We start from the raw sequence: 13,970 nt of genomic DNA, 5'->3' as shown, positions 1-13,970 counted from the left end.
TCTCTTTGGCCTAACAAGAGTCACTATTTAATATATCATTTTTGTCTCTGGCTCTATTCTCAGCTCTCTAGACAGGTATTCTCAGCCATTGCTTATTTATTTATTTACTGCAAATCTTCAGAATACCCAGGACTTGGCTTTCCTTGGTTTGGATTCCAGCTCTAACTTAGAGTAACAGGACTGCCATGTTCACCACTGAGCAGGTCAATTTCCATTGATTCCATGGCTGCTGCCAAGGCATTTGTGGTAGAGTCACAGTTCATGCAGAGTTCATGACACAAAAGGCAGAATTGGAAAGTCCCTCAAGAAGCACATCACTAGAAATGGAAACACTGTTGTTCATCAACTCAGCACCAGCAGTGTGGTCCTCTAGTCTTAGACTAAATAATGGTTTCCGGTATCATTTCAATTTCAGTATTTATGCTGCCGAAGCGAGCACAAATAACAGTTTCCTTAGCTAATTATGAGATGAAGTCACTGGTTTGCCTACATTAGATAATTTTTAATGAAGCATGAGCACTTTGAACATAAGAATGACCTCAACATGGTGAGGGGTTTACACTGTCAGAGGTACTTATAAAATAATACAGAATGTAGATTCGTATCATTTATCCCAAGGTCACCAAGAACATACCTGCTCTATTTGGGGAAGGATGGTACTAGGGATATTTTATGATATTAAACTTACTTTGCAGGCTTTTAATCTCCCTTTCCCTTCATTATTACGTACCTATGTGTCCACTTTAAGGTAAACCATCCCACATAGTTGTATGGCCACCTCTATCCTGTGCAAAACAGAAAAGAATGACCTGTGGCCAGGCAGACCAATGGCAAGGACTTTGAAAGAGAAAATGCCACCCCCCCCAATATGGAGGTGGAGAGTGGAGCCTCATGTGAGCCATTTAGGACAATGCCAGCTGACATTTTATGAGAGGACCATGATATGTGGGCAGGTGGTTACCTGTAGAACAATTGTTCAGAAGGGGCAGCTGTGGAATAGTACTTTAACTATGTAAAGGTATGTTGCTTTTGTTTATGTTGCATTTGCTTAATTATGTAAAGATGTGTCACCTTGCCTGCCCAAGGCACCTGATTGGTCTAATAAAAGCTGAATGGTCAAGAGCTAGGCAGTAGAGTGATAGTCAGGGCTGATAGGCAGAAAAAATAAGTATAGAAGAGAAGAGAAGAGAGAATGAAGGAGAAAGAAGGGAGATGCTCAGGGCCAGAAGCAATGTGGCCACCAGCCACAAGGGAAATAGGAAAGTAAGATACACAGAATGAAAGAAAGGTAAAATGCCCTGAGGGAAAATGTAGATAAACATATTAAAACAAGAGCTAAGATAAGGTCGAGCATAACTAATAATAAATCTGTGTCATGATTTGGGAGCTGGTTGGTGGCCTAAAACAAAACCTGCTACAGACTATTTCAACTGTTATTATTCTTAAAACAGAGACAGTGTTTCTACCTGGATCTTTTCTCACTCTCAAAAGCCAGCTGGTCAGAATTCAATGTGATGATTGATCAGTTTATAGATAAGCAGAAGCCTCATGTAAACTATTCAGTACAGTGAATGTGAGTCCAGAACTTTTAAGAAGTTAAGCCTGTGTAGACATCTACAGCTCTCCGTGGTTGTGCTACTGAAGCATACAGTGGACCTAGCATCATTTTCTTCTCCTTTGGATCTTCTTGGCCATGGGATGAGTGGTTCGCTTTGCCATGCTTTCCCAACCTTATGCACTGCTACAGTCATCAAGCAACAGGGTCAACCAATCATAAATTAAAGCTTTTGAAATGTGTGCAGAAGCAAACCCAGTGTCTTTGTAAGTTAATTGCCTCCAATATATGTTGTAGTGCTGGGAAGCTAATACAGTGCCACTGGTTCCTCCTATGCAGGCTCACTGGTCATATACTCCTGGGGACCCATCAGGAGAGAGATTTCAAGGGTTTAGATGTTATCCACAGGAATCCTTCAGGGGCTAAATCTATCTCTGGATAGGATAGCAATTGATCACCCAGAGAAAATCTTAAAACTTACAAAGTAATGTGGTTAGTGATGGAGATGGAAGGGCGGTGTGTGTGTCAAGAAGCGGTAACTTGAGGCTGGAGAGATGATTCAGTAGTCAAGACTACTTCTTCCAGAGGACTCAGGTTTAATTCCCAGCAACTACAACAGTCTGTACGTCCATCTCCAGGGCATCCAGCACCCACTTCTGACCTTCACAGGCACTGCATATCCATGATATATAGACATACATGCAGGCAAAGCACTCATACACATAAAATTTTAATAAAGTCTTTAAACAAAGAGAGCAGTGATTCTAAGGGCTATAATGGAAAAAGTGGCATGCAATGAGCAAAAAACAGGAAGCCAAGGGAGGTGTTAGCTGCTTAGATAAAGTAGAACTGATATCAGGGTACCTATATCTGAAGCCAGGAACTAAAACCACACATCCATTATCACAGATGTTAGTACAGCTTGTCCCAGTGTGGGCTGACAGCAGAGCTTGTGAGTCTCTACCTTCGTACTTCCTGCTGTTACTGTTCACCACTTGGAGGAGTTGACAGTTTCTCTAGGCTTCCCCCCCCCCATAGGGCCTCAGGTTCTCAGCACAAATTTTCTTGTTCCTAATATGTCCCTTGTTCCTACCCCACCTCCATCACTGCAGGCGGAGTACGACATCAGCACACATGTGTTTACATTCATGGCCATACACATGCCCACCCTCCACCTTGAGTAGGTCTCAGATGTATATTCATGATTTTGCAAATAATACTACACTCCACTCATGGGAGTCTGCTTAGCCTACAATGTGTTTTCTTATACCACATCCTGATTTATTTCATCAAATCTGGCTCATTTCGCCTTCCAATAAAACCTTTTTGGGCCTTGTCTATGCAAACATCATTTACCTTTTTAACCATTGCAGTTGGGTGCTTCATTCAACATTGGAACTTAACAAATAGGAACTAGTTTGAATAACTAACCCCTTACCACCATTTATCAGAGATGGATTCCCCTTCCTTTTTCTTCTCACCTTAAAGGTAAAGGCCTGCCACACAGGCCTGCCAATTCTCTGAGCCAGACGAGTAGTGTCTCTGTAGAGGATAAAGGGCTTCAGGAGCTTTAGCCCTTACAGGCCAGCTTCACTTTTCCTGAGTGCAGAGGATAGAACAACAGCTCATTAATTTGGCAATGGTAGTGTTTTCTTCCTCAATGGCTTGGTTTTGTTTTGGAGTGATTCCTCAACATCCAAGGCTGAAGAGCAGGGCATGCTGTACGATGAACCTGTGCATATTAATAGTATAATTTGTGTAGGATTCTTGGGTCACTCTTTTCTCTTCATATTCTCTTTAGCACCTCTGGTTACCCAGACCACCCAAGTGGACTCCTCTATCATTCTGATTCTGCTATTGCACCCTATGAGCTGCATTTCCTTATTGGTTTATGACGTCCAGTTTTCCAAATGCCTTCACAATCATCCTTTTCAATATTTCAATGAATCAGGATAACTGTCATCATTATCACCATTAATTTGTTAATTTCAATCGTTTTACAGTTATAAAAACCAAGATCAATGTAATTTCAATGAATTAAGTGTACTTCACATTCAGATTTCTAATATAGATTGTCCCGTTTTTCATTTCTTGTATGGTTCATGTAGACCATGACATGACCATCTTATAGTACCTTTCCACTGTGGTACTCAGAAATACCTCTGTTCTCTTTTGTTTCTTCCTGAAATGCCTTGGGTGGTTAAAATGCACTCTGAGTAGTGCTCTGGGCATTCACCACCAACTGAACAGAGCAGGCAAGTGGATCAACACACAATTTCCATTCTTAGTGTGGAAATCCTGTTGGTAGTAGCTGTGAAAATTCCTACAGTGAGAAACCCTGAGAGGTTTCATGGAATGACTCCTGCTTGGAGGATTCTCAGAGACAAACACAAAGGGAATTCACATGAGTGCCTGTGATTTTACAGACTTTACATCAATTCTCCTGACAACATGTAGAGCTAATGCAGTATTGTTTCTGGCTTTGCATTGAGTACACAGAGGCTAGTACTGAAATCACTGTCCTATGAGCACACCATGAGAGTAATAGATCCATTATTAGAGTTATCATGGAAACCAGAAGCTCTGTTGTAAATGTCCCTTCACCCACCACCCCATCTTACTGTAATAATTTGCATCTCAGAAGAAGATGGTTGTAGAGAAACATACTGGGCTGAGGAAAAGAAAGCATAGGAATGACCCAGAGCTTTGCTGTGTGCTCTTGTGTATACTGTGTGAAGTCAACATTAACATTTTAGTTCTCAACAAGTAAATGTTTGAGAATAATTTTGCCCAAGTACCAACATCTTAACACCCTTTTCTCATTTTTTTTTCTATTTGCTTGAAGACACCCTTATAACACTGTGCATATATGGGTCCAGCAATTTCTTCTTTACCACTCTGCCATAGATGGGTCAGGATCAATGATGGTGGCAGAAAGGGGAGCAATAGAAAGGGGTTTCAAAGGTTTTGTCAGCTGCCAGTATTGACTGAATATTTCCTGTGTACTTTTCATTGTCCTGGGCACTGAGGGGACCATAAGGAATGTAAAATAGGGTCATCTCTTCCTGAAATATTATAATGGGCTTAATTTCAAAGACTTTGATATATTGTGGAGAAAAAGAGTCATGTCCACCTTAGGAAAGTAATAGAACCACAAATAGCTGAGAGTTGAAAGGATGCTTATATTGCACGTGGCTGTATCCCTCACTGACGGACTCCGTGCATGAGAAATGAAGTCTTATTTATATAGTTCCACCCACAGAGGCCCACATTCCCTGATAATGGTGCAGTTTGCCTTATTGCCTTCACCCAGAAGTCATCCTGATTCAGGATTATGAAAACCCTTCTTTTTTTTTCTCTAAACAGTTTTTCATATAAACGAGAGCAGCCACCATCTTTCCTTACCTGCTTCTTTTCCCATTCACCTTTCCTCCAATGATTTCTGTGGTTCCAGAACCTTCTTCATCCCCCTTCCTCAATCATAATCTTTTTAATTAACTAAAATTTTCTTAAGCATAATTGGAAGAACTAAACAGTATTATCCAGAAATGGGTGACTGGGGACAAGTCGAAGCAACATTCACTTCCAGCCTATGGTTCTGTACTTCTTCCAATATGGGTTAGGGTTATGTTATTGTGTATCTGCAGCTACACAATGCTCATGGCATTATTAAGTACATACTTTCTGAAGCCTCCTTGAATCAAAATCTTAGGAATGGGTGCCAAGTTAAAGGGCTCCTATAGGAGTAGTTCTTAAGAGTTTTAAAGGAAACAAATCTGAAGCATGAGTGTCAATTCTGGTTCCATCACTGGCTGTGAGTCCCTAAGGTATTCCTGCCCTTTGCTGCTTCGTATCAGCATCTTGGTCAAATGAGGCCAGGAGCTATATGATCTTTCATGTTATTTATGTCACTACATTTCTGAGCCATCACTTACATGCAAAATTTCACATTTGCCCCAATTACATTTGTTCCATTTATTTCAGTGTATTTGGCCCAGGATTCCTGGCTTTTAACTTCTGTTTGAATTATAATCCCATAGCTGAAAGCATTAGCTCCTGTGCACTACAATATTTCAATGGTAGCAGATGAGCCATTCAATAAAGCTCTTTCAGAATATTGCTGGACCAACTCCGTTCTTGACCTTGATGCTGATCAGTCTTGATACCTCACCTCAGTGTGCTCCTTGCTGCCAGCACTCCCCAGTTTATTATCTCACTGTTTATAATCCCACATCTGCTACCTTTTGGAAATTATAAACTCATGTATTTTGTCACCAGACCTATATCCTCCCCAGTATTCTTACTTTCTCAGAGTTCCAAGGCTGAAGTGTCTTATCTGCAAGTGCTTTTTATCTTGTGTAATGAAGATTTTGTCATTTATTTTTTAGCTGTCCAATATTAAACATGCTCTTATAGTTGGCAAATTCACCCACTGTACATCTTACTGGTAGCATATGGTGCTATATTCCCCACAGTGGAAGTCCATCATGATGCAGGTCAAAGGTGAGCACTTTGTACTCTTTAATACCACTTGGCAGACAGCCTGAAGGCACATGACCCTGGCTTCTTCAATCAGATTCTTGTGTCTAGGACTTAGTTTTGGATAAGGTGATATAAAGATGAACTCACCCATATTTTTGGTGCACTCATAGAGGCTGAGGTGGTTTTCCTGGGTACTCATGGCTATCTTTAGCTCGAAGTCAATCATTATAGATACTTCCCAGATAACTCAGTTGCTCTGTTTACCACCTGTCATCCCCAAATAGTCACATATACCCTATGCTTTTTCAGTCCTCATTGTTCAGGTTTATGAAACCTTCTATATTTCTAATAGATTCTTCCTTTAATTTAGATAGCTTGGATGTTAGTTTTTATTTGCAACAAGGAACTCCAAGGAAACACCACTATAGCTATAATATCACGAAGAAACTTATTTCCAAGGACATCTCTTCCTGGAGAGAGTTCTGCACACAGCACATTGCTTGCATGAGGGGTGCACTCCTATCCATAGGAATATGCTTTAAGACCCTCACTGAGTACCTGAAACCATATATGATATCAAACTCACCATCTGCTGTGTTTTCACCTACATATAAATGGCTACATTAAAATGGAACTTATAAATTATGCTTAGTGAGGTTAACAAACTTATAGTAAAATGTAACAATTGCAAGGGTATTCTGGCTAGAAGTTGTCTGAATGTCTGTTTTCTTAAAATACTTTACTATATTCATACTTTAATACTTTTAATACTTACTTTACTATATTCATCCCTCATCCTCTGTGATGATGATGATAATGATGATGATGATGATGAGAGATTATACATTGTCTACAGAGTGAGATGGAGAGAGATGATGATGTAGGCATTGTGGTAGTGTTAGGCAACTATAAATCTGATGACATGTCAAAAGGAGGGCTATCTGCTCTGGTTGACCCCAGATTGTGAAACCTTATCCATATTGATGTCCAATATTGCACCCTGGCTGATGGAGGATGACTGACTGGAAGACAGGTCATCACAGATGGGGTAAAGAGTGACACTTTTGATATGGAATTTATAGTAGAGTCTTGATCCAGGCCAAGGAGACAGCAACACCTGTGGTCCTTTAAAAAAAAACAACAACTTTTTAAAAATAAAACACCATCCCATTTTCTCCTTAGCAACTCTGTACAAAGGGTAGGAGAGGCCACTGCGGGAGCCCAGATAGGGATTTTGTGAAAACATTAAATATTGGTAGATGTGAAAGTACCAAAAGTAGTAAGGCACCACACCCTACATAAGGTCTTTAGAAAGGGAGGAACTGAGAAGTGAAGGAATGTTGAGTAAAGCTGATGCTATTGGAGAGAGAGAGAGAGAGAGAGAGAGAGAGAGAGAGAGAGAGAGAGAGAGAGAGGAGAAGGGAGGATCTAAATTGGTTAAGAAAAAGAAGAAAATTTGGAATTGGTTTGCAAAGTGATATCATGGCTCATGAAGCTCACAGTTTACATGCCACACATCCAGGGATGAACAGATACAGAAGGCCCTCTTCATCCTCTGCATGCACAGCAAAAACACAATTACAGATACAAAGGTCAGAAACAAAGCGTTTCTCAACATATGCTTTATAAAATGAATTTAATACCTCAAGTCAATGTTGGGAGAAGCACAAAGACGGAGCGCAGGAGAATGCCAGGCACCCGTGTACACGCCTTATTTCAGGTATTTAACTTAGAATTGTGTTCTATGCTATATAACTATGAAATACACCCCAAATTAAGATAGAAGTAAAAAATCCTTCAAATTCAAATGGCAGTAACACAAATGAGCCTTAAATTATGCAGCATGCATAGCAATTTTGATACAACTATAGATACTAAAATTACTTCAACTAGATTTGGAATGATCTGTGTGCTACATGCAAAGTAAAAAATGAAAATGCCAAAACCATAAAAGCAAAAGAAGAATCACCAAACATAAAGTGTTTCCAGAATCACATTGCTAGTGACCACACTGCAGCATTGTCTACACACACATACACACACACACACACACACACACACACACACACACACACACACAAAATCTTACACAGATTAAAGATAAAGAATGCAGAACACCTGACTGTACAGAAATCAAGGGCACCAGTGATGATTGCCAAGATAGCAAGACAGATGAGGAGTTGTGGAGAAATACTGCTTTAACTATGTAAAGATGTGTTACAGTTGTTTATGCTGCATTTGTTTAATTATGTAAAGATTATTACTTTGTCTGCCTAAGGCATCTTATTGGTCTAACAAAAAGATGAAGGATGAATAGTTAGGCAGAGGAGGGATAGGCATGGCTGGTGGACATAGAAAGTAAGTTAAGAGGAGAACTCTAGGCATGAGAGAGGAGAGAACAAAGGAGGAAAAGAGGGAGATGCCCAGGGCCAGCCAGCCAGCCAGCTTCCAGCAACCAGACACAGAGAAAACAGGGAAGTAGGACATACAGAAGGAAAGAAAGGTAAAAAGCACTGAGGCAAAAACATGAATGAAGAGAAACAGGTAAAGTTATAAGAGATAGTGGGACAAGTCTAAACTAAGGTTGAGCATTCATAACTAATATTAAGTCTCCATGTCTTTATTTGGAAGCTGATTGGCATTCCAAAGAAAGCCTGCTACAGGGAGTGATGACAGATGGAAGATTCTTTTCTTGATGAAAATAGTGACCATTTGGGGCATTAAAAGTCGACTTCTGATACTTCCCTAGCAGGGGAGATAACATAATCATGAAGGTGTTTTTCTCAGGGCGAGACTTTTCTATTGCACTCAGGATGTGTTGGTCCATGTAATTTCCCTGTGTAATTTGTGGTAGTGGAAGAGTGTGCTCAAGTTTTCCCCTGTTTAAAAAAAAAAGATAGACTTTTACCTCTAGGAATATGTAGTATTTGCATTTTTCTACTTTCCCTGCCCCTAAATATAAGCAAAATCCCTGGACATTGTATTTATAACAAACATGAGATGCTGAAAGATGAAGAGAAAAAAATGAATATTGGGCCATGGAACACAAAGAAACCATTTGGTGAGCTCCCTAGGATTTCCTTGTGTGCCTCATATATAGAGATTTGGAACATGAGAATGGGAGCTTCAAATGGCCAGTAAATTCAAACCAAGGGTTGCTTCAAAATCCTGTTCTCTGTATGTATCCTAATGAATAGCAAATGAGCATCTGAGGAAGACAGGAACTTTCTAGACAATAGGCATCATATTCTTGCCAAAAGCCACAGAACAAGTATGTCCTCACAATTAGCCATTTCAGAAAATGTCGTGGGAAACCTAGACTTGCACTTTCCCAATCACCCTGCTGGCTAGCAGAGATAAATCAATGAGGAAAGAAACCCAGCTGGAAACAACACTGCCCCCCACCAAGGTAAGATGAACAGAAAGGATAGGAACAGCCAGGTTTCTACTATACCTGGGAATGAGGTGGCAAGTCCTATTTATACTCAGTGGAGTTCTGCCAGAGGAGACACAGTGGAGATCTGGGGTGCCAGCACCCTCTAGTTTAATTATGTCACCCTAACTCCCATCAAGCAAGTGGAGCCACCTGAAGAACACATTATTTTCATCCCAGTATCAGCAAAGGCAGGGTAGTAAACCAAAACCCCCAAATATTCCTGGCAGTAATCCCTAAAGGCAGAATGGGGAACCTAAATGTGTATGGGAGTAATGAAAAACAGAGAGCAAATAGATTATAAACATAACAAACAGCTTGTTTCAGAGACCTGTGGCTTTTTTTTTCAACTGTGTGCACAAGTCTGTGGTTTTTGAATAACTTTTTAGTGAATGGTGCTGAAGAAATTTAAACAGCCAGAGACACAAAGGAAAATAAAAACCAAAAAGATGAAAGTGAGAGAGCAGAGAAACTGGTTCCCTCACATATGGCTGTTGGGAATGAAAAATGGCATAACTACCCTGAAACCTGCCTGGAAATTTCTTTAAAATTGAACGTGTAACTACTGCATGAATCAGCAATTGTGTTCCTGCGCATATATCCTAGGTAATTGAGAACTTTCCTCACACAGCACTCTCTACACAAATCTTCACAGACGTTCTCCTAACAATATTTCTTGACTAGGAGCAATCCAGATGTCCTTCTGAAGGTGAATATTGACACAAACTTTCCTGTACCATTTGACATTACTCAGGAACCCAAATTTAATGGTCTACTAATATAGGTGAATTTGTAGAGGACTATGCTACTTCATGATTCTATTCTATAAACAGATGGATGTTTGCCGGGCTTGTTAGTCAGCTTTCCCTGGCTGTGTGTATGTTGGCTCACATTTCAGAGGTCTCAGCTTCTTGGTCCCATTGCTTTGTGCCTGTGGCCACACAGCAGTAGGCTATTCTAAGGACAGGCAGTGGAAGAAGTTTGTTCATTTCTTAGTGGCCAAGAAACAGATCTGAAGGGGCTAGGGACCAAATAAGACTTACAAAAGGAAAAGACTTTAGTTTTTGAGATCAAGTCTCCCCCTGGATGTGGAGCTCACTGATTGGAAAAGACTAGCTGCCCAGGAAGTCCCAGAGAGCTTTCTGTCTACACTCTCCAGCAGTAGGGTTCCAGGTGCTTGCTGTCATGCCAGGCTTCTATGTGGATGCTGGGCATCCAAACTCAGGTCCTTAAGTTTTCTTGGCTAGCACTTTACCCTCTGAACTATCTCCCCAGCCTCCAATACCACAATTTTAAGCCTAAATTAGTGCACGAGTGCTGTGCTTCTTAATATCTCCCGAAAACATGGGATATAAAGCCGAGGGGATGATTCCTGGTGGAGCAGTGTGGTAATTGTTGCATTTATAGGACAATCAGACATTTGTCTACCAATGAAAGTATGTTTCATCATCTATAGTCTTCTAGAAAAGTGAATCCTAATCAAAAATCCAACTGTCATCGCCAGCTTACAGAGGTGGAGTTCCAGAGAAATATGCTAAAGAACCGCCAAAACACATCTAGCAAAAGCTACAATGCAGCAAAATCTATAACGCTCACACTAACAACCTCCTCCTTCTTCTTTTTTTGTTTTTGTTTTTCGAGACAGGGTTTCTCTGTGTAGCTTTGCACCTTTCCTGGAACTCACTTGGTAGCCCATGCTGGCCTCGAACTCACAGAGATCCGCCTGGCTCTGCCTCCTGAGTGCTGGGATTAAAGGCATGCGCCACCACCGCCCGGCTTAACCTTCTTCTTTTTAAATTAAGGAAATCTTTACAAAATGGAAGAGGAATCTCTAGGCTATAATACCTTAGTGGACATGGACAAGATGCAGTTCATGGACTTTGTTTGAATACTGATCTCCAAAGGAAAATTTAAAAGCACAAATATGAGGCAAGAGAGTACATTTGAATGCTAATTAGATATCTGATGCTGTTCAGGAACTACTATGCTTTTCAGATATGAAAACAACAATGTGGTTATATTTTAACAATTCTTTAATTTTTAGAGACATATGCTGATGTATTTAAGATTTGTGTTTGCTTCTCACTGTCCAAAGGCTACTGAGAAAAATAAACCTACAGGTTTCCACCATACACTTTAGCACATCACTGGATGTCATCCTTATTCAGCTCATGTTTAGGCATTCATGATGGTGAGACTTTCTGGGTGTGGCTTCTGACATTCCTAGGAATACATGTTCACAGCCAATTCCCTGGTTTCTCTACCTCTTAAAATATTCCCAACCCCTCTCTTGTAGTGTCTCATGAGACTTAGGTGCAGGTGTGTTGTATGTTTATCAGTTGAAACTGGGCTCAACAAATCTGTATTTTGATTGGTTGTGACTTTCTGGAATAGTCTCTGCTGTTGCAAAGAGAAGTTTCTTTGATGAGGGTCGAGGACTAACTATGCTTATCCATGGCTATAAGGACAAATATTCAGAATGTAGTTGGGGAGATTGGGAGAAATAGTCCTCCCCATATCAACGGGTTATCTAATACCAAATGGTTTACCCTGAAAACAGATACATACAAGTAACATTTTATAGACTGAGAAGGTTGTACTTATATATTTAGGAATATATATATATATATGTATATACAAATATATATATATATATATATATATATATATATATATATATATATATACTTGTATATGTGTGTGTGTGCTCGTGTGTGCTGTATGTCTGTGTTTGCACCTGTGTGTCTGTGGTGTGAATGCAGAACAACAATTAATGACAGAAGAGGCTGTAATTTGAAAGAGAGCAAAGATGGTGATATGGGAGGCTTTGGATGGATGGAATAAAAGAAGAAAATGTTGTAATTATGTTATAATACCAAATATAAATACAACAGTTTTAAAAATGACCTTAGGAAAGACAAGGCATCCCATGGGCTGGTTTTCTGGTGGGTAATGTTTTGACTTTCATGTTATTATTATTTTTTGTTTATCTGATGTTTTTTCATAGTAAAATGCTTCCACTGTTGTGCATATGCCTTTCTTTTCCTCTAAGGCTCACTTCCTGGACCACTGTGCTATCATTTCCGCCTTGAGGCTTTAGTGTATAATTTTACATGGTCACTCATCTGGATTCAACCTTTGCCCTTCTCCCATTTCTTCCCAATCCAGAAGCCATGGCAATTTCCTTAACACACAAGCTAGGTACCATTGTTTTTGTTTGTTTGTTCTCAAATGCTGCACATCACCAGGTGTAAAAGTAAAGGTTCTGACATCAGCCCGGAGGAACTGTGCACCAGCAGCTGCTGGTTGCTGGTGACCCTTTGACCCTGGCAGCTGTGAGCTCATTGTGGTGATATTGTGTTCCCTAATATATTGCGTACCCTAATAAACTTATCTGGGCTCAGAGAATAGAACAGCCACTAGATATAGAGGCCAGAAAATGGTGGCACACACACCTTTAATCCTAGCTTTCCAAAGGCAGAGATCTGTCTGGATCTCTGTGAGTTCAAAGCTACACTGGAAACAGCCAGTCATGGTGACACACACCTATAATCCCAGGAAGTGATGGCAGGAAGCAGAAAGGTATATAAGGCGTGAGGACCAGGAACTAGAGTCTCAGTTAAGCTTTTAGGCTTTTGAGCAGCAATTTAGCTGAGATTCATTTGAATGAGGACTCAGAAGCTTCCAGTCTGAGGAAACAGGATCAGCTGAGGAATTGGCGAGGTAAGGTGGCTGTGGCTTGTTCTGCTTCTCTGATCTTCCAGCATATGATCACCCCAATACCTGGCTTCAGGTTTGTTTTTATTAATAAGCCCTTTTAAGATTCGTGCTACAGCTCATTTAACGTTTGCTCAGGCCTCCATCCCACCTTCTTCCTATCACATGTGACAAGCTGACATTGATTTGGCCTTTCAGGCTTTCAGACTGATCTCTGAGACTACAGGGAAGATAAGAAAAAAAAAAAAAAGACTGTATGGAATTGTGTTGGTCTTCCCTGAGGTTAGTTATGTATCATCACCATTCACACAGAGTGCTTCTAATTTCCTTGATCAACTGCTCACAGAGCAGAGTTGTGAAGACTCTGCTGTTTTACTTTACAGTACTTTTGAGCATTAGTTTGTTCTGGGTGGAGCTTTTCCCAGCTACCTCAGCATGGGTGTGGAGTGCACCTGCTTCCACTCTCCTTGCTCACATACATTCTTGCAGACCTTTCAGTCCTTGTTGTCAGAGACTCTTGTCTGAGTCACTTCATACTTGAACAGTATTTCTTTCCCTGCCATATAATTGTTAATTTTAGCATCAAAATTTCACTTCTGTAAATCCCTGTCTAATTCCAGCCATATACTCTCTTGCATTCCTGCCTATGTGAGACTTCATGTTAGTTCCTTGAACTCTATGATACTTGTAACCCAAGATAGGTAAGTTAATAGTGGTCGAGTTTGTATTACATGACTGTGAGTGCCCACTGTGTGCCTGGCACTGTGAAAGATTCCTCACGTG

The 13,970-nt window shown here is 40.4% G+C and overlaps 1 pseudogene; it reads left to right on the top strand.

Annotated features, from left to right (window-relative positions):
- Nucleotides 1-8,774: 8,774 nt before the first annotated feature.
- Nucleotides 8,775-8,917, top strand: LOC121827043 (U1 spliceosomal RNA; annotated as a pseudogene).
- The last annotated feature ends 5,053 nt before the right edge of the window (nucleotides 8,918-13,970 follow it).

Source organism: Peromyscus maniculatus, chromosome 1 (genome assembly GCF_049852395.1).
Source record: "Peromyscus maniculatus bairdii isolate BWxNUB_F1_BW_parent chromosome 1, HU_Pman_BW_mat_3.1, whole genome shotgun sequence".
Classification (NCBI taxonomy): Eukaryota; Metazoa; Chordata; class Mammalia; order Rodentia; family Cricetidae; genus Peromyscus; species Peromyscus maniculatus.
The sequence above is the reverse complement of the archived record's forward strand: the minus strand, read 5'-3'. Positions and strand labels throughout refer to the sequence as shown.